The following is a 19,883-nucleotide window of genomic DNA, read 5'->3' as shown; positions in this document are numbered from 1 at the left end:
TGTTTCTGTACACATAGACAACCTGTCTAAAATGTCTATGAATAAGTCAAAAGCAAAAACTTCATCTAAAATAGTGTTGATAAAATATAAAAGAGAAATCATGATATGCGATATTTTGGCTTACCATGTCATTTTAGCGATCAAGACAGAATACTGTAATAAGGGGACAAGTGCACAGATCAAGAGGGCAGATCTATTTATTTATTTATTAGGGAACACTCATAATAATTTTGAATTGACAAGTATTTGCTTGTGGGACAGAATGTGATGTTTTGTATATATCATGGAAACAAACTAGTCTGCATCACCTCACCAGCTTATTTCTTATTAACAATTAGATGTACACTATTGGGCACTAGGGTCACCAAGACTAAGTCCTCCAACCTGAGATTCTACTTTCTGATTGATTGGCATCTTCTTTTTTGTTTAAAGTACTCAGGATCTTTGTGGTTCCATATATATTTTAAATTTTGTGAAAAATGACTTTGGAATACCAATAGGACTATCGCCAAGCTGCAGATTGCTTTCTGTAGTAAGACATTTTAGGAAATCCTTTATAGTCACACTTCCACTCCATGAACATGGGATAGCATTCCATTTGCTTATATATTTTTTCAATTGCTTTCATTGGGTGTTTAGTTTTCAATGTAAAAAATTTTCATGTAACTTTCTCCTAAATATTTTACTTTCCTCGTAGCCAGATTAGTAGAAAACAGAAATTAAAATTATCCAATAAAACAGAATAAGTGAAATTATCCCTTTTGAATAATAGAATAATCAACCTTATGCATAAAATCTCTGAAGAGTAAAAACAAATTCAGTAAAGTTTCAGGTTATCAACATATAGAAAGTATTTCTGGATACTAGCAATTAACTACTGGATAAAGAAATTAAGAAAGGCTAGGCACAGTAGTTCACACCCATAATCCCAGTACCTGGGGAGGCAGAAGCAGATGGAGCTCTGTGAGTTCAAGTCCAGCCTTCTCTACAAAGTCCAGGACAGCCAAGGCAGAGAAATCATGTCTTATAAAACCAAAAACAAACAAACAAAATAAGTAAAATAAAATAAAAATAAAAATTAAGAAAGCAGTCCCATATATAATAGCAGACAATGGTGAAAAATCAGTTCGATAAAGATAGTCTTTTCAGAAACAGTGCTGGAGTAACTGATATGCATAGGCAAAAACTGCAACATTAACTATAATATCACAGTGTTGTTTAAAGATTTCACTACACTAACACTCCAATCATAGAGTACTTCAAAATTAAAACATGTATAGTAACAATTGCTATGCTGAAACTCTTAGCAGAGCTGAACTTGGTCATTTATACCTCCAGCAACAACACAGCCATCCCAGGGGATTAAGCCACAGACCTTGGCAGAAGCCCCACAGCCCCTGCTACCTCTCCACATCATTCCTTCTAAGTCCCATAAGAACCACATCTCAAAGCCAGGCTGCTTTTTCTATCTCAAATTCTGGCCTAAGCTTGGCCAGGCTGGCAATGATATGGCTGCCTGACACTCAGGTTTCTTTTTAAGGCATATTGTCACCTGTGAAGAGTGGAGACTGCAAACCTCAGAAGAGAAACACCAAAGGATCTGTTGCTTAGCAGACCTAGGACATTTACCATAAAACCTCTATGTCCAGTCATATGCTAGGTACAAAGAGAAAGGGGAAAGCACTACAGGGTAGGAGAATTTCACCAGGGTTGTGGTTAATGGACATAGGCTGAGCTCAGCCCTTTTATTACTCATATAAAGTCATCAAAGCAGATGTTGAGACTCACAGCCAAACTTTGGGCAGAATGCAGGGAATCTTATGAAAGAAGTGGGAAATAGTAAGATCTGGAGAGGACAGGAACTCCACAAGGAGAGCAACAGGACCAAAAAAATTGAACACAGGGGTCCTTCCTGAGACTCATACTTATGGAGATAACTTAGAACCCCTGCACAGATGTAGCCCATGGCAGTCCAGTATCCAAGTGGGTTCCATAGTAATGGGAACAGAGACTGCTTCTGACATGAACTGATTGGCCTGCTCTTTGATCACCTCCCTCTGAGGCAGGAGCAACCTTACCAGGCCACAGAGGAAGACAATGCAGCCACTCCTGATGAGACCTAACAGACTAGAATCAGAAGGAAGAAAAAGAAACCTTCCCCTACCAGTGGACATGGGGAGGGGCATGCGTGGAGAAAGGGGATGAAGGGAGGGTTTGGGAGGGGAGGAGGAAGAGAACTAAAGGGGTGATACAAAGTAAATAAAGTGTAATTAAAAATAAAATAAAATTAAAATAAAAAAGTCCCTTGGATTTTTGGTTAAGTTCCCTGAATCTCCACTTCAGCATCGATATGAATCCTGCTGCCTCTGCTCTACCCTGCCTCAGCGTATGGGAGATGATCTTAATGAAAAGTGTAGCCTGGACAAACTCTGGGCTGCCTCCGAAATACAGCTCCTTAACACAGTGCTCTTAGCTTCCAGAAGCTGCCACGGGACTTCTCAGTGCACAGCAAGGCCTCTGGAACATAAATGGCAAGTGCATACTGATACTTCAGGGATTCCATTATGCCTGCCCATATCATGGACCCTTTAAATTTACTTGAGATATCTTACAAGGAGCAGGCAGGGAATACTCCTTTGGAAGACACTGAGCCCAGTAAAGACAAGAGCTTTATAAACTGGCATAGGAACAAAATGTACTCACATAGGTGAGCCTCCATATACTTAATCCTCTTCCATCCAATTTCCAAGAACAACTGCCTACTAAAGTGTCTTTGGATCCCCACTTGATACAGAGTCAACTCCAGTGCACACCATGGCTACCCTAACCTGATTTGTGCTGCCTGGAAAACCTCATCCTACCTTTTACCAACAGGAAATAGAATTTCTGGAGAGATGGATTATGTCCTGGCTGAGGATTAGTATACATGTGACCCAGAACTCCTATATCCAACAGAGTGTGCCCAGGTGTTCACTAAAAACATGATCTAGAACAACCAAAGCCATGACAAGACAGAGTGGAAGCCACCCCATAACCCAGTACACATTGCATTGTCACACACCACTGAAGACTTAGGAGCTTCTACACTCAAGGACCTGTACAAGTCCCACACAGTGCTGGGTGATGGGTGCATCACAGAAAAGCTTACATCCATTGGGCCCCTTGTGCAAAGAACTAAACAAGTAAGACAAGCCTATGCTTTCAGAAAAGCACAGTGGTGGTACTGGAAAAGTTGGTGGTGTATCCCATGGTACATGCAAATTCTGTCTTGAACTAGGTGTGGATAACAAGGCATACTCAATAACAGACTACCTAAAACTTTCTGCATAAAATGGCCAAGGTTAAGAGAGAGCCAATTAATGGGGGAGACCCAGGCCTTAATCTCAAGCCTTGTTTTTTCCTATCAGTTAAGCTAGCAAGAGGTTAGGTTTTCATAGCCAGGACTTGGGGCAAGTCCCTCAAACAGCTGGTTTCAACAGAGTGCACTGTGTATTCTGTGTGTGTAGCCAGGATGTGGGGTGGGGGCAGAGGGAAACTGAGCTGGCCAAGATTTAAGGAGTGCTATGTGCAAAACCTAAAACATATCCTGAATTCTGATGAGATTCGTGACTCTCTGGGTTTACTGTGACTCACCTGTGATCTTCTTAAAACTATGACAAAATCCTGACCTACTTAGGGCCAGGAGAGTGCCTTTAAGTGGCGTTGCTGGTTTCCTATTTAAAGCATGTCTCTTACAATTTAAGCAAGAGTAGAACAGATGAAAATCCCAGATTCATTGCTTGGCCCAGGGTTCCTAGTCATGAGCTTGTGCTTGCTAACAGCTTTGAAAACTCCAGTGCAATACACATCTTAGCAGATGCTCTGGGCCAGTGAGCATGGAACTCCTGTACATAAGCACCCTCAGCTGCTGCTCCCCTTCCTGGCATGCTGAGTCCCATACCACTGTGCTGCTATGCAGACCTCACTTCCTATCAACAGCAGGTATGCTAGGAAGAGAAGACCTTTTGATTTGTCTGTTGCTCTGTCTTCAAAGCTGGTGTAAGGGCTGTCCTAGGACTCAATGGAAAGTCTAGGATGCACGAGGACCTCAAATCCATCTATAACACTGCTAGAGGGCAGGTTTTCACAGCCAGGACTGGAGGCAAGTCCCTCAGATAGCTGGTTTCAACACAGTGCACTGTGTATTCTCTGTGTGTGGCCAGGTTATGGGATGGGGGGGGGGGCAGAGGGAAACTGTTTGTTATATTTCTTCTATTATTTTATTCTCTATCTTTATATTATTTTATAAATATACACTTATGTATTAAAATACAACATCCTGACATTGATTGCCTTTCCTCAACAATACTATTTTCAAGCCTTCCCTTCGGTAAGTACCATATTCAAGTAAGGTCTGCAGTTTCCTGTAACATTACTACTGCTTCCTGCCTGTCCTAGACACAAGGCAATAACCTTGTTTTCTGCAAACATCTGTGGATGTATCACAATGAGCCACTCCTTGGCAGGGGCCCCATTACCCACCCCTGCTGAGCTGGGTGACAATGAACAAATCCTGGACATACCACAGTCATTGTTTTGGGCCTGCTGGTGTGTTTTGTTTGTGCATGTGTGGTTTGTTTATTTGTTTGTTTTGCTTTCTTTTCTTCTAGTGGTAGTTCCCATCATTCAAAAAGGGGTTAAGGACTGGCAGAAGCCCAGGAGCACACGTCTGTCCCAGTAGAGCAGGTCCTTGTTTTATCAAAGCAACCCTAAAGGCCTGCAGTGTCAGCAGAGTCAATCTGCTCCCAGGTAGACGACATAGCCCTCGTGAGGAGGTCCTCTAGGCCAGGAGGGCTACAACCTTATGCATGAAATCTTTCAAATCAGAGTTTATTAAACCCTTCTGCAAAGCATACTCCAAGTTCCAAGTTCCACTAAGTTAATATGAAAATCAGAAGACAACAGAAAGCCTTGACCATCCCACTATTTGTGGATATCTTTCATAGTGCCCAACCTGAATCCTCATCATACTGGGACCCTTATCATCTTTCCTGCTCCCTTCTTCAATAATCCTTCTTCTTACCCTTTGACCTTTACAGCATAGTCACCCACATAGCAGTACAGGATCTAACAGAATAGAAAAATCTAGAAGCTCAAACTGATTTTACAAGCCTGTATTTTCTAGTAGTATCGGAGATGTCTGTCCTTGGTTTCTTGTCAGCTTTATCCATGAGTGCATGCAGCTCGCTCCTGGGTCCTCCATGCACAACTCCCCGGACTACTGCGGGCACTTCTGCTACAGAACCCCTTAAAGGGTTGCTATGTCTATGTACGGTCCATTCTACTACATAAATATATCAAACACCAAAGCAAACGCTTCCAGCCTTCCATAAAGGCAACTGCTTGGTGCCAGACATCTAGGTAGGCTCCTCAGAAGGAGGCAGGGCAGGAAGGCTCTGCCAAAACAGGATCTGTATCTCAGGGCTCCACACACTGACTTAGGGACCATATTATAGCCTGCGTCTCCACCACTGGGCTAGAGATGATATTGTCCTGGACAGCTGTCATAAGAAGTCATGTTCCACAGCTCCTATCAAACAGTCCATTGCAAGCAGAAAGCTTCCTGTACTAGCTCTGCTTTGTACAGTCCATGGTCAGCAGCCTCCGTGAGGTGAGACCCTGAGACAGTATAGAAGCAGGCTACACTCTTGTCTCCTAACACCTTCCTGTTCCCATTTTACTAATTGTTTTAAAATAATAACAATAAAAAGTGTGACTTTTCATCATGCTGTCCCTACCAGGCAAGGCAGCGGGTATCCTACTACTTTCAATGGAAGGCATAAACCTGCTTCCCTGGTGACTCTTCACACACCTTGTTCTGTGCCTCAAAATGAAAGAGTTTACATACTCCTATTCCGGGCCCTCAAATATATGAAACAGAACAGGCGTGCATGAGAAACCATCTGACCAGTTGACGTTCCTACGTACCCGTAGCTCCTGTTCTCTGTGGGGCTGGCTGCATGCTGCCTTGGATTGTATAACATATTCTCAGAAGATAGGCAGATGGCTCTGGATAGGGCAGCCACACAGCATTTATAGATTCCAAGACTGGCTATTAGGTTTGGGTCACCCAGTCAGTATCAAGCTAAGGAGGGACCAGTCTGGAGAGTCTGCTATCTAGTTCTTCTCTTTTAAGCACCTCTGCACTCCCCTTACTCCTGTACCTGGCTCTGTGTACAGGGAAGTGTAGCCTCTGATATCATGCATCTGCTGGAGTGTGCTCCCAACACGGGCTGAAGAGATTTTGGCATCAGCGCAAGAGCACCAGGCCTAAAGCCTGGCCCCAGAGTGGGTACAGAGCTCCTCTTACTCAGAGCTGCTGATCTTCCTCCTCCACACTGGGCAGGCTCTCCAGTCTCACATGCAACCCTGCAAATCTGTAATCTGCATCCTCCCAGACTCCATTTTATACCATCTCATTCTTGCTCTTATTCCCAGATGCTTAATTCTTAACTATTTCCTGGTTCAGAACTCCAAGAAATGCTACTTTCAGGAAGGCTTATCTCATCTCATGTACAATCTGGTCCACCAGCCAGTATTATCTGTACCCCCCCTTTTAACTGCTCATGGAGAAAGGACTGTCAACATTTGGGGTATACTACCAACGACCTAGTTCAGAAAGTTGAAATAAGAACATTGCAGAAATCAGATGAAAAGTGGTGAAGGAGCCACAGAACACTCCAGAGAACAGGACTGAAGGGGGAATGGTGACAGTATAGACAGCAATGGGTAGGGACTGCAGCTCCTGAGGACCTGTCAGGCTGCAGAGGTAATTCAGTTTCTTCCTGGAGCACATCCATATCAAAGCCACCATGCCTTCTCTTGGCCAGCATCAATCAATAATCCCTTCACCAACCACAACCCACTCACTCACTCTAAGTCTGCATAGCCACCAAAACCATCATTTGAGCAGGATATTTAACAGCATGCTCGAGAGAGAAAACACCAGTTTGGGGGGTGGTGCTGAAGAGATGGACAAGCAGGTAAAGTGCTCTGCAGCAAAAGTGTAAGGCTCTGAGCTCATATCCCTAGGACCCACAAAAAGTTGAGTACAGTGACATGTGCCTGTAATCCCAGACTAGGGGAGGGAGAGATGGGAGGATCCCTGGGGCTTGCTGCCCAGCCAGTCTAGATGAATTAGCAAGCTCCAAGTTCAATGAGATGTCTGCCTCGATATGGTGGAAATGTCAGTTCTGGAATGACATCTAGCATCACATGTACACCTGAGTACACAAACCTACCAAAAGATACATTAAATTGATGAAACATTCGAATAATGTGTACCACCTTTCAAGAAAATGTTTGGCAAAACCAAAAGCAAAGGGATTTTGGCAACAGATTAACTGTAGAGACAGAAGTCACAAAATCAGAGTTGTCACTAGTTCCTGCTGGACAAAATAGTGAAAGACTAGACTCTACCTTCCCTTAGGCTATAGAAGCACAGTGCCCAGCAGATCCTGTAGCTTCCTGGACACTTGGGTGATAGAGTCCATAAAGAAGCAGACATTGCATGTCAGAGTGGGCAAAGGGTATGATTAAACCACAGAGTAACTTTACATACATGGATGGCCCTTCCAAACATCATCAATGCTCTTGAGACAATGTCATCTCCTAAACAACTCTGTGTAGGCCATTGCACACACCTAACTGATGCTAAGAATGTGTCTGAGGTGAATAACTGCCCTGTGTGGGGAAGCATGCAGTAACATATAAGGAGCAAGATGAGGGCTACTGTTTACTGAAGACAACAGAGAGTATGCCTACCATTTATTGCTGGAAAAAGAGGCTATTTCTGAAATCCCCAGGTGGCTTAACAATACACACTTTACTCTAAAAAAGCACTAAAATAACTTTCAATTTCTAAGTCTGCAATTAATAGGGGTCTTGGGCAGCAGTGCAAAGTTACAAGGGGCACTTAAGGTATAAGGGCCTGCAATGTGAGAGCTGCTTCATGGAGAAATATAAACAAGCGCCATGACCTTGATGAAGAAGATGTCCTATGGTTTGAAGACTGCAACCAGTCTGTCAGGATCTAAGATCTCAAATGCAGAGTTCTTTGGCCGGTTATTCTTTCTGTGATAGGCAGTTTCATGCCTGCAGGAGCGGGAACTACAGAAGGAGGGTTCTGAGAGAGTTTAGGGGCTAGAAATTTGAAGGAAAGCAACAGTGGGCACGTAAGGCAAGGCTGAAGCCAAAGTAGGAACAGAGAAGCCATTTACTGTATGCCTGAGATGAAGGAACATATAGGTCAGTCTGCTTGAGAGTGTATAACTCAGAACTTATAAAAGGTTCTGTAGTTTAAATTTTTTGCTATAATTGAGCTTATGTAAGCTATAAAACCCCAAATATGTATCAATCATCTCCCTTCTCTGCCCTGACTCAGTAGTCATGTCGCAATGTATACCACTTCTTTAGGTTGAGACAGGGTCTCTCAATGGAGCTCTGGCTGTCCTAGAACTTTCCAGGCTGGACTTGAACTGACAGATCTGCCTACCTCTGCTTTCAGCGTGCAGAGATTAAAGGCATGCACCGCCACACCCAGCTTGAGAGCTGCAGTTTTAATATTTTGATGTAATACTAAGAATACAGACTTCTAAAAAACGCAACACATCTTTTGCCTCCATCTATTCAGCAGAGCTCTCTGATGGGCCCAAAGCTTTACCGACCATGGGCTCTCTCAAGCCTTGACACACAAATGTACCAGTCTGACCCATGGATTCACTTCCTAAGCCATTTATAACTGTATAGCACAAATACACAGGCACACAGGATTTCCGGTTTGTGGCTAGCCCTGACCTATGTCCATATTTGTTGTACCTCTACTGCATACAGAGTTCTTCACAATCCACATTGTGTAGATACACCAATAAAAGACCCAGCCAGAGAACCATCTCAGTGACTCAGCATGTAAAGGAGATGAAGCTTGATGGCTCCAGTTCAATCACTGGTAGGACTGACTCCCACAAGTTATACTCTGACCTCACACACACCATGGCATATCCATGTCATGGTATATACACAACCACACTAAATAATTTTAAAATTGCTCAGACAGAGTAGCCTCATAGGCCAAAGTGTCTCTTGGTATTCAAAACCTCCACCATACAAAGTAGCCCACAAGTCTTTGGGGGCCTGACAGAAACAAAACAAATACACAGCCACACATGTCCAGATTGAAGATAACAAGAAAACACACACACACACACATACACAACCCCAGCAACTATACAAAAACAGGCCAATGGACAAGGCCAAAAATAGGTCAAGGCAACAAACTGCAACCCCTTCCCCTACAAAGCAATTCAGATGACACATGTTTCCTTGGAGACTATAAAATAATACTTATTTGACACATCTAAGAAATTTGAAAAGTGATAAAATCCCTAAGAAGTATGACAGCATTCAAAAGACCAGAGTGGTGGGAAATAGAGTCCATGGAAAGGAATGAGCTACTCAGAGTCTCCACAGATAAAGCTAATGGTCTAACTGTGCACTCAATATGGTGGGCTATATAGAGGGCAGATTGGTAAAGTAGAAGGTAGTACTGAATTGGAAATAATACTTATTTGTATTATTGGAATTGCATTGGATAAGTACCATAGGGGATTAGAGGGAAGGTTGACAGGAGAAAAATTACCAAAGCAGATGATGAGATGGCCAAAAAATGGAGGGGAAGAAAAGAGACATGCTGACAGGCAGCTTGTGAAAACTTTACTTAACATATCCCAGAACTGATGACAGGAATGTGTCCTCTGCTAGAGGGAGCCCCAGGGAGCCCAGAGATGTGACTCATTCTCCTGCCTCCTCCGGTATCCACACCTCAGGGCTGTCTCATTTTATATATCTTCAAATGTTCTGGTTATACAGTTGTGGGATACTGTCTTTTCCTATGCCTGGTTACAGTCTGCTGCTTTTTCTATACTTGTGCCAGCCTCATGATGGAATCAATCATTTGAACTGGTCCCTAGATTCTACAGGCCTCCTGTTGACAGAGATGCTAGGACTCAGAGTTGCAGCTTCTCTAAAGTCACGGCCCACCAATTCTTCATTTCAGGAGTGAGTCCCAGTGTACTCTAGAGATCAGGAGGCACTTAAGAGAAAGAGGAAAAATATGCTGAGGTTCAGCTCACTGTCCTTTTTAGATATGACAGATGTAAATCAGCAACCAAAGACAGTGAGGGAAGCTGCTCGCTCCCACCTACATCACTTGGCTGTCAGGAGCCCTAGGGGCAACATACTGAAATGGCTACACAAAGGACAGCCCAAGGCAGGCTAGGCTGGAGTAAAATCTCCAACAGCTTTTTTCCTTCCTTGGAACTGAGAATATCCCACTTCTAAGATGCCACAATCTTCTAAAAGAGGTGCGATTTGATGTGCCAGGGAGGGTTGGTGGATAGGGGGCTTCCCTTTTCTGAAAAGAAGTGGTTGGGAGAAATGGGGAAAACGGTAGGAGGTCAGGATCAAGAGGAGAGGAGGGAGAGGTCTTCAATAGGGCTTCAAAAGTGAATAAATTTAAAAACATTCTGCAAACTTGACTTTTTTAATATGCAAGTTTTTATTTTTGTTTTTGTTTGTTTGTTTGTTTGAGACAGCATTTCTTTGTGTATCCTTGGCTGTCCCGGACTTGCTTTGTAGACCAGGGTGGCCTTGAACTCACAGAGATCCACCTGTGTCTGCCTCTCTGAGTTCTGAGATTATAGGTGTGCACCACTGAACATGCAAGTAGTTTAAATTGAGTGTTTTAAACAAATACAATCTATACTGCAAGAAAACTACAAATAAACAAACAGAATAGGGTTTGGATCCTCAGACATGCCTGTACAATAGTTCATCAGATAACATGCAAAGTTTGTAAGCTTCATCTCAATACAGGAAGTTATCTCCTTGACACAAAGAACTAAATGAACGTTTACAATGACAATTTGTGCAGAGTGAAAGAGGAAACCAACAACTGTCCCCTTCAGCTGACTTATTTGTGCAGTCAGGATGAAGACTAAACCTCCCTCACAGGAGGTCATGGAATTTAACTAGATAATGCAAGTAAACAACTTGGCAACCAGTGGTAGCCCATTATGTTACTTACACATTATTGAAAAAAAAAAAACAATGGACATAGATTAATGAGTTAATGAAATTATTACAGCAGTAAATGTTCATTCAAGATTTTATGTAATGGTTCCAAAAGGTCACTCAGACTCTAGGCACATGTGGTCACTGCAAAGCCACATGAACAAAGCAGGGTGCTTGGTGGCCTGGGAGGAGGACTACAGATGCCCAGTGTGGTACTTGCCTGCCTCCCTTTCCTCCAGGCTGCTGTGCAAGGAGGGGCCAGGCTAGCTATTGGGGATGCCAAATCTCTAGTACAATAGCTTGTCTAATGTAACAGAAGGGTTTTTGTGAAGAAGCATTCAGGAGTAAAATACAACTCTACCCCAGCGTTACTAAACAGTGCCCAGCCCCCATGCAAATGATGACCCGTTTCTCTTTCTCAAAGCACAAGGTGTCCTCAAAATTGAAAAGCAAATTCCTGAACATGCACATAGTCACCCACCAGATAGCAGCTTCCCAGCACCTAGTGAACAATTTCCTCCTCCACATTTTCTCTGAAAGCCCCAAAACAATGAGAAAGGAAAAAAAGAGAACTAGAAAGAGAAATATATTCCACCTCCAATGAATCAAGCAGACATGACCACAAACCACAAACCACTGAGCAAGTATTAAAGCCAATGAATGAGGCCAAGCAGAGACAGAGCAACTTGGAGCTACCTCTTGACTTCAGGCAGGCAACACACAAGTCATAATGGGAAAAATGGCCAGGCCCTGATATAACAAGCCATGGGGACTTGAGAGCAAGGCCACTGTGCCTTTGGACTGGACCTTGCTCAGGACAAAACGAAGGCAGCAAATGTAAGACAAAAACTGGAAGACCTGCAGAAAATAATGTCCAGTGTAAACACTGAAGGCAGGCACATGACCTGCTTTGAGCAGAAGGAAGCCATTCAGAAAAAAGTATTCTTCAGAACACAAACTACAGCCCAACCTACCTTCATCTCATCCTGATTTCTCAATGAAGACCTGATCATACTGAACATTTCCTAAAGCCACAGAATCACCAGCATGGGAAGAGAACAGGGAAGAATAAAAGCAAATCAGAAAACACTTAAAGGAAGCAGGTCAGGAATCTTTTCATGATGCAGGGGACGGAGGACACCAGGAGAACATGACCCACCTAGTCAGCTAAGCAGGGCTCATACTATCTCATAGAGACTGAAGTGGTCAAGCATGGGACCACATGAGTCTGCACCAGTTCCTATCTGCATATATGTTATGGCTGTTAGCTTGGTGCTTTTGTGGAACTCCTAACAGTTAGGAGGGGGTGTGTCTCTGACTCTTTTTCCTGCTCTTGGGACCCTTTCCTTTCTATTGGGTTGCCTTGTTCAGTTCAATAGGAGGGTTTGTGCCTTCCTTATTGTATCTTGTTTGGTCTGGTTTGGCTGTAGACTCTTGGAGGATTTTTCTTTTCTGAAGAGGAAATGGAGGAACAGTGGATCTGGGGTAGAGGAGATATGTGGAGAGGGTGCTAGGAAGGTAGGGGAAGGAAAATCGTGGTCAGGATGTACTGTATGAGAGAAGACACTATTTTCAATTAAAAATATCTTGAGAAAAATATTGGTTTTCTATCACTACTATAACAAATTCATGAATTGCCTGGCTTAGAACAACAGAAGAATATCATCTTGGAGTTAAGAAGGTCAGAATTCTACAATTGGTCTCCCTGGGCTAAATCTGCCCTGGGAAGAGCAGCATGCATTTAGGCTGTTCTTTGACCATTTAACATTCTTCAAGGCCCCTGTCTCATGGATCCTTCCAGAAAATAGATCATCTTCTCTGCTCTCATGTCACATCTCCTTCTCTGACCCTGCCGTGCTTGCCTCTTGTGATGACTTGGGATGTACTGCATAGTCCAGGATCCTTTTCCCATCATAAGGACAAATCACAGCAGCACACCTCCTTTGCCAACCAAAGTGATATATCAGGAGACTAACATCTTGGGGATGTTATTATGCTTACCACAGGAATAATATTTTTCTTGATATCTCAAGCTTCAAGAGGCAGCCATCACTTGGATTCATAGTCCTCTGCTTTCAACAGAGTCAGGTACAGTTCTTTTCATGTAATCACCTCTTTGGGTCTTACTCTTCTGCCTCTATTAAAGACCCTGTGGACACACAGGCACATGCATGCAGACAACCTAGCAAAATCTTCCGCTTTTATGTTTTTGAAATTAATTATATAATTAATTAAATATAAGTACATGAGTTCCTCCTCTCTTTCCTCCCTCCAGCTTCTGCTCAATGTCCCCTTATACTGCATCTCAAATCTATGGCCTCTTTTTCTTTAATTGTTATTGTTACACACACACACACACACACACACACAACCACACACACACACACACACACACACACACACGAATTATTTAAATATAGCTCACTGAGTTCACTTAGAGTTACTTGTGTTTATATGATTCCAGGATTGACTAATTGGTATTAGATAATTCAGATTAGTGGGTTCCTCCTTGTGGAAGACTATTTCTCCCACTCTCAGCATTCCACAATTGCCTATAGTTCTTTGTTTAGGAGTGGGACCCTGCAAGATTGTTTCTTTCCATGTTAGCATTTCTACTCCTGTTGTTCTTGTTTAGCTCTTTTTTTAGGAAGCCATATTGTTAAGGTATAATGGCTAAATCTTTCCTGTTATTTCTAAAGGACATACCTTTACAGTATATATATATTTTGGTCCTCTGGCTATTATAATCTTTTTACCCACTCTTTTACTATTGTCCCTGAGACTTATGTGCAGACACTGTATTGTAGATGTATCTGTTGGGGCTGCCTACCCCCATGATAAGTTATCTCTCCATTTTGATCAGTTGTGGTTTCCTGTAATGGTTTTCCTCTGTTGGAAAGAGATCTTTCTTTGGTGAAGGATGAGAGCTACAAGAATGCGATTAAGAATTATGCTGGAAACCTACCCATTTTAAAATCAGTTAATTAGCAATCTTGATTCTATATTCAATTGAGGTTTTCCATTCTAAGATCCTCTGTCTTATAAGGTGTTCCATTCACAGTTCAGGGGGAGAAACATTGACATTTTTGAGGGGCCATTATTCTGCCTAGCATATGCTCCACCGAAAGCGAAAAAGAAATCAAAGAAGAAATTATAAACCAAAGTAAGAAGAAACAGAGGTTGGGAAAGAAATTAAAAAGAAAAATACATAGGAAAAATGTAAAAGCCACATTAGAAGTAAACAATTTATGAAGATAATTAACCAAACAAGTAATAAAAGAGATGGAGGTTCATGAAGATATAGAGTTCATTAAAGAGATGACAGAAACAAGACACAGAAGAAACAATCAGTATGTCATTAAAAATACTGAATTATTAACAAACGAAATATCAATGACATAATAAAAAAAAAACCTTCTGAAGTAAAGTGAGTTTTGTCTTAACTCTGGCCTGCACTACTTGGTTTAAAACAAAGAGATACAAAAAAGATCAACTTCCTGAAACATCCTAAGGAAACTGTTAGAACCAAAAGAAGCATAAGTATCCATAGAGAACACAGGTTTGCTTTGACATTTTCTACAATAACACTCAGTGATAAAAATAAAAGAAACATCTCCATCTAGTTTTACAGAAAATGTTGTAACTTGACAACTTGATGATCAGGCAAGAGATATTGCCACATCTGTAACAATTCTCCCAGGGGTCACCACTGTCCATTTGAGAAGAGAACAACAGACCAGTTGTTGTCAGGAAACAGTGCAGGGGGATAAAAATGAAGTCTACAGTGAACACAGGACAACTGAAGAGTAAATTGAGGAAGAATGAAGACCTTAAGAAACTATCTTATAAAACTAGTGTTTTATAAGAGTGTGAGCTGTTGGCATTTTTACAGGTGTTGATTTTCTGTGTGGATGCATTTCTTATTTTAATTAAAAAACTTTTGGTTGTTTGCTTTTTATTTGCCTGTTTCCTTTCTTTTTTAATTTATTTTTTATAAGTTACAGTTTATCCACTTTGTATCCCAGCTATCTCTTTCCTTCATCTCCTTGCAATCTCACCCTCCCTCTCTTATGTCCTCCCATGCTTGTTTCCTTTCTAAAGAGAGAGAAAGAAGGCATGAAGTTGGATGTGTGGAAAGGTGGGGAGGATCTGGAAAGAGATGGATGGGAAAGGGAGCCAACCATGAGTATAACATATAGTATGATTTTTAATTAAAAAACAACCTAAATGTACCACAATTTCTGTATCCATTCCTCAGTTGAGGGACATCTAGGTAGTTTTCAGCTTCTGGCTATTACGAATAAAGCTGCTACAAACATGGCTGAATAAATGTCCTTGTTGTATACTTGAGCATATTTTGGATATATGCCTAGGACTGGTATAGCTGGATCTTGAGGTAGCTATATTCTTAATTTTCTGAGAAAGTGGAATATTGATTTCCAAAGTGGTTGTACAAGTTTACATTCCCACCAGCAATGGAGGAGGGTTCCCCTTTCTCCATATCCTCTCCAGCATGTGTTGTCACTTGTGGTTTTGATCTTAGCCATTCTGATGGGTGAAAGATGAAATCTCAGGGTTGTTTTGATTTGAATCTCTCTGATGGCAAAGGACGTGTTGCCATCTAAGTGTTCCTCTGCCATTTGATAGTCCTACATTGAGAATTCTCTGTTTAGCTCTGTAGTCCATTTTTTAATTGCATTACTTGGCTTGTTGGTGTTTAATTTCTTAAGTTCTTTATATATTCTGGATATTATCCCTCTGTCAGATAAAGGGTTGGTGAAGATCCTTTCCCAATGTGTAGGCTGTCATTTTGTTCTGATAACAGTGTCTGCTTTACAGAAGCTTTTCAGTTTCATGAGGTCCCATTTATTGATTGTTGATCTCAGAGCCTGTGCTGTTGGTGTTGTGTTGAGTATACTACTTAGCTACTAAAAACAAGGAAATCATGAAATTTGCAGGCAAATGGTGGGAAGTAGAAAAGATCATCTTGAGTGAGGTAACCCAGAAGCTAAAAGACACAAATGGTATATACTCACTCATAAGTGGATATTTGTTATATAATATAGGATAAAAATACTAAAATCTATACCCCTAAAGAAGCTAAACAACAAAGAAGACCCTAGGGAAGATGTTCAATACTCATTCAGAAGGACAAACGCGATAGACAATGGAAACAGTAGAAGACAGGGAACAGGATGGGAGCCTACCACAGGTGGCCTCTGAAAGACTACTGATCGAGGTATCAAAGCAGAGGCTGAGACTCATAGCCAAACTTTGGGCAAAGGGCATGGAATTTTATAGGAGAAGGGGGAGATAGAAAGACCTGGAGCTGGACAGGAGCTCCACAAGGAGACCAACAGAACCAAATAAAAAAACAAAAAAACAAAAAAACAAAAAAAAACCCAAAAAAACAAAGAACAAAAACAAAAAACAACAACAAAAAAATGAGCCCTGGGAGCCCTGAAGAGACCGATACCCCAAGCAAGGACAACGCATGGAGAGGACCTAAAAACCTGGCTCAGATGTAGCCATACACTCAGTATCCAAGTAGGCTCTCTAGTAAGAGGAGCAGGGGCTTTCTCTGGCATGAATTCAGTGACAGGCTCTCTGATCACCTCCCCCAGGGGAGTACAGCCTTGCAAGGCCACAGAAGAAGACAATACAACCAGTCCTGATGAGACTTGACAGGCTAGGGTCAGATAGGAGGGGAGAAGGACCTCTCTATCAGTGAAATAGGGGAGGGGCATAGGGGGAGAAGATCGGGGATTGGGGGAAGACGAGGGAGGAGGCCACAGCCAGGATACAAATTGAGTAAATTATAATTAATGATAACAATTAAAAAAACTCAAGAACATATAACCAGCAAGTAAGATTATCTGAGAGATAAGGCAGGTTATTAGAAATGTAAACATTTTTAAATTATAAAATAGAGGAAATAGGTGGAAAGCCAAAGAAAGAGTTGTTGTGCAAATTAGTCCTTGCCAAAGCCTAAGTGTGTTGATACCAACAATAAAAGCACAGCATCTAGCAAACAACAAACACAAAAACAACCAAACAGGTGCAACACAGGTTTTCCTAACTTTATAATGAATGGATGGAGACTGGGAACACTCCCCAAATCCATTTTCTTTCCTTTTGTACAACCTAGATATATTCTATGTGGCCAGGAAGTGAGAGGACACAAGTTCTCATACCCACAGGGGTCTGCTGTAGGAGCTACCACACAGGAGGGCGTGCTAAATAATGATAACCACAAGCTGCTACACGAACCAAGGAAGGGATATTTTAGAAAAATGTATGTTCCAAGAAATAAGATATTTAGCTGAAATCAAACAAAAACCACATAGCCAAATAACACTAAAATATAACTTCATACTTTTAGATTTAAAATAAGTTTCCAGACTAAAAATATAATAATCTCTAATAACTTCAGTAAGAGTTTGTATGTCTCAAAACAAAAAACTAAGACACATGCATGGGCATCCATAGATGATTCTAGAAATGTGTGTAGAGCAATGACTTGTGGTGCATCTTGGTAGAGAAATGAGGATCTGAGCTCATAAAATACACATTTTACGATACATCCACTTCCTTTGGATTTATCCTCCTAATCTGTGCAAATGTTTTTTCCTGGGGTGGGGAGAGGGTGAATAAGCAAAGGAAAATGAAAGAACCATCAGCATGGCTTTGATTCATGGCACTCAGTCAGTGACCATGCTGGTGTCTTTCCTTGCACACAGGAGGACTTACTGAAAGGGTATGGGCTCTGGAATGCCATGTACTAGTTTTATCTTTGTGGATGTAATTAATTTTTAAAGAAGATACTTAAAAGTACCCCTTTAGTAGATGACTACACTCAAAATGCTAAGAGCCAAGTGGAGCTCACCCTGAACCACCTTCCTGATATCCCTACACCCTGTCTCCACACACCGCATTAACTACATCCATGTACTCTATGTACAAGTCAAATCTCTGATGCACACTGGACAATGTGTACACAGGCCTTTAGTGCACTCCCTAAAATGCAAAGTCTACAGGCAGATTCTGCATTGACTGAAGGGTCTGGACTGTCTTTTCTGATTGATGCCTTGATCGTCTTGGACCATTACAGGAGCAAATGGAGAAGAGGCTTTCTGGACTCACTCCAGTACACCAGCCTCAATGGGGTCCATGCCTAGTGACTCCTGGCTCCTCCCATTTCCCAGGCTACCTCTCTAAGAGATGCCAACAAAATATAATCACCTTTTCTTTATCCTCACAACAATCTTTCAGAACATTTGGTCCTCTCCTTTTACAGTATGGAACTGTCCCAGTGATGGGGCAGGTCTTACTCTTTCCTCTTGAATCAAGTTGTATCACTCACACTGGAATGGAAATAATTGTTCAAGGTGCTTTGGTTCTGGCCAAAAAGGAGCTGGGAAAGTAATCAACCTGACAAATGCTACCTTTGATCTGCTGTTACCTCTGAGGCAGGTGTCATAAGTTGGGGACACTGAGGATGGGAGAGGTAACTGACTCCAATTAGGACTAAAAGCAGGACAGATGGAAGATGAACCATGTGTGGGATGGTGGTCTAAGAGTTTCAGTCAGGTCTGGCCCCAGGGTTCATGAGCTTCTCTCTGCTATCTGAGTGTATACACCCTCAGGTCACTCTGTGAAGGGAGCCTGGAAGGATGAGCCGAGCCTGACAGAAACCTAGAACCACATGGAAGCCAACAAAAGGAACAAATACAGTCAGGGCAGGTAGGGTGGGGCCTCAGATAGACCCCGATCAACCAAAGGTACTGAATGTGGTGTTTTGGCAGACACTCATTGGCAAAGCACTAAGAAACAATTGGGATAAATAGGTAAGAAAGGTCACTATCCAGAGACTTGGGGAAATGGTAACTGATTAGAAGGTATGATCCACCTGGCTCCACAAAACTGCCCCTAGGTGCTGTGCATAGCTACAGTCAGCAATGGGACCTGCCACCAATCTCTCAGACCATTCTCCTTTGAGTCATCCTAGCCAAAGTAAGCTGTCAGCTAACATCTCCATGCCAATTTCCACATGTTGCCTGATGGATGACTCTACCTAATCCTTTTACTTTCCCTCCAGTTTTATTATTGCTTCTGAAAAGTACCTAGAAAAATAAGAACACTGTTAAACACATTTTGGAAAGTACAGTTTTAGATAATGTACCAAGTGCAGCCAGGAGTGAAAACAAGGAAATGAAAGGTGAGATTGGATGGACCCATCTTCTCCTAAGGGTGTATCCAGATGCTATGAGCCCTACCTGAACATCTTATAAAGTCCAGCATTCCACCTATCTATGCTTTGCCCATTTGAGGCCATCATGTATAGCTTGTCCACCATCCTAAAACAACCCAAAGGTTAGGCTATAACTTCTTACACCCCATGTCATCAGTGCTGCTGACACAGCAGCCAGACATTTGCTCCAGGGTGCTTTATCTTATCTTTCTGTGGGGGTCCACAGAATGCTGTTAGGAATCTGTCTGTGTCTTAGCAAGATGAGGAACTGTGGCTAGGGGCATTAGGAATTTTGATCTTCTTCCTGCTGTGAGCTCAGCAGCTCTGTGAATACAAATGGGTGGTCCCATCATGGCAGAGAAGAGATAGCCAAATTAGGAAGAAGGAACATGAATACTGCATGCTTTGGGATTAAGGAGGTATCTCAGTTTGATCCTAGACTGCTCCTAGGTGCACCCTGAACAGCAGACCTGAGGCACAATGAATTCTCCATTTTGTAAAAGGGCTCTTCTGCAAAGACCGT

At 42.1% G+C, this 19,883-nt stretch overlaps 1 protein-coding gene across 8 annotated transcripts in view; it reads right to left on the bottom strand.

The window, feature by feature from the left end:
• The window catches only part of Otud7a (OTU deubiquitinase 7A), a 313,145-nt gene that overhangs the window by 283,385 nt on the left and 9,877 nt on the right, over nucleotides 1-19,883 (bottom strand). For 2 of the 8 annotated variants that reach the window (XM_060367259.1, XM_060367261.1), the window contains exon 2: nucleotides 936-1,023. The exons of the other annotated variants lie outside the window; for them this stretch is intronic. The gene's annotated coding sequence lies outside the window, so the exon portion shown is untranslated. The remainder of the gene's footprint in view (nucleotides 1-935; nucleotides 1,024-19,883) is intronic. 8 annotated transcript variants of the gene reach the window in all.

This window comes from Meriones unguiculatus, chromosome 14, assembly GCF_030254825.1.
Source record: "Meriones unguiculatus strain TT.TT164.6M chromosome 14, Bangor_MerUng_6.1, whole genome shotgun sequence".
Taxonomy (NCBI): Eukaryota; Metazoa; Chordata; class Mammalia; order Rodentia; family Muridae; genus Meriones; species Meriones unguiculatus.
This window is presented reverse-complemented; position numbering and strand designations above follow the sequence as displayed.